We start from the raw sequence: 2,080 nt of genomic DNA on the forward strand, positions 1-2,080 counted from the left end.
ACTCCCTCCGTCCCTCAATAAATGACTTAGTTGACAATATACATTATTAACTTAATATACTTTGACCATATTTTTCCACTAATTCACAAAGATAAATAATACTACCTCCGGTCCTATTTATAAGAGAAATTTAGGTCAACAAAAGTGAATGTATTTGGACTGAATTTTTAACTAGATACATCAACTTTTGTTGACCAAAAATTCTCTTATAAATAGGACCGGAGGTAGTATCATGTAAGATGTTGGAACCGTCTCGATGAATATTTTTAAAATATTAAGTTTTCATAATTTTTTTTAATAGAGAATTGAAGATATTAAAGATAAAACATATGCATTGGTACGTGTGTCGAAGTCAACTAGATCATTTAATATGGAACGGAGGGAGTAATATACATTGCTAGTGGGTCAACATGTCTAAAGATTTATGCCATTGAAAACTTCTTTCCAAATCCAATGGCTAAAAAGCATTTTAGAAACCTAAAAAAAAAAAAAATGTAGTCACATACGGTAGGAGACCCATTGAGGTCTCCAACCGTAGCCTAAGTCTGGTTCATATATCATAAACATTCCTTTTATAATAAGGGTCATGTTAACTTGTACCCTTAAGACATAAGTTAAGGAGCTTAAAATGAAATTTAAAAATAAATTTTACTGTATATTGAAAGTATAACTTTTGTTACTTTTAAGGCATTGAATGCACAAGTTCCAAGAAAAACTTTCTACATTTTTCTTATTAACTTATGCCTCAAAGACACAAGTTAACATTTTCCTTATAAATAATTAGACTCAATAGCTTATATTTAGGATAAAGAAAAGAATCGGTGGACTCCCCGTTAAGCTAAATTTAAATTGAATTGTGTAAAAATAATAAATTTTATGACATAATCTTTAATTTATAGTTGAAGTAATTAACATATGTCTTTTCAATTTAACTATTAAAAATATTCTGATAAGTGGTGTGGTTGGAAAGAAAATGTAATATACCTATTTTGGAGGTAATGGAGATACATCCAAAATTAAGAGAGAGAGAAAAAAAATAATTATAATATTCTTTAGTATCTTGATCCATTTCATTACCAATAGCATAATTGAAAGGTTCATAAAATTACACAATAAAAAGAAATTTAAAAAAAATACAATTAATTATTAGGTGCCAACACAACAACTAAATGGCAACTCTATATTATTTTATCAAAAAGTTTATTGCATAGATTTGTTGCTAATAAAAGGACTCATTCTTTCATGCATAAGTGTACTCTCTTGAAGCTCATATAATCAGTCCAATTACAAAACTAATCTACATTTATTGTCTATGCACCTATATATTTTAGTATAACTGGGTGGACAATCTTTAACTGTTTTGCAGTCAATTAAAACTGTAATAATAAAACAAAATAAAAAATTGTTATTAAAATGAGATAAAAACAATGTACAACTACAAACTAAAGACATAAATTTGAAAAGGATGAGAAATCATATTACCACCACTGCTCTTTTCAATATGAAGTAAGAAAAGAAATAAAGTCATAGCATACAAAAACATTATAGTCTTAGACATATTTTTTCACCTTTTTCCGTGTAACAATTATAATATGATTTGATCACTTTATAGTGTGTAAAATCCATGTTGTATTTAAAAAAAAAAAAAAAAAATTTAGCGTGCTTAAGGAATTTTAGAAAACTCTCTATGGAATTAAAATATTTTTAAATGTCTTTTAGGTATATCAATGTGTTGTGTTTGTCCCTTTATAACACTTAGGGTCTGTTTGGGAAACCCAAAAAAGAGCTTTTAGCTTATAACTTATAAGCTCGTTTGATAAAAAAAGCTCTGTTTGGTAACACTTTTTCACCATGAGCTTATAGCTTATTTCACGAGCTTATAAGCTATTTTTCAGAAGCTATTCCAAGTAGCGTTTGAGCTTATAGCTTATAACTTCTCACTTTTTCTTTCAATTTTACCCTTATTATTTCATTTAAATTATATTTTTATCCATTATAATTTTTATAATAAGCTACGTAATAAAGACTACTATCCCTTTATTCCAATTTTTTTATATATTGCCTTTTTTTTTTTGAAAAA

General features: G+C 27.0%; 1 long non-coding RNA gene across 1 annotated transcript; it reads right to left on the minus strand.

The window, feature by feature from the left end:
* Positions 1 to 1,030: 1,030 nt before the first annotated feature.
* LOC11428150 (uncharacterized) lies at positions 1,031 to 1,597 on the minus strand. The gene is made up of 2 exons (XR_003010314.2): positions 1,483 to 1,597; positions 1,031 to 1,376 (listed from the first exon to the last, which is right to left on the minus strand). It is a non-coding gene; the product is annotated as an uncharacterized lncRNA (long non-coding RNA).
* Between the last annotated feature and the right edge of the window lie 483 nt (positions 1,598 to 2,080).

This window comes from Medicago truncatula, chromosome 3 (genome assembly GCF_003473485.1).
Source record: "Medicago truncatula cultivar Jemalong A17 chromosome 3, MtrunA17r5.0-ANR, whole genome shotgun sequence".
NCBI lineage: Eukaryota > Viridiplantae > Streptophyta > Magnoliopsida > Fabales > Fabaceae > Medicago > Medicago truncatula.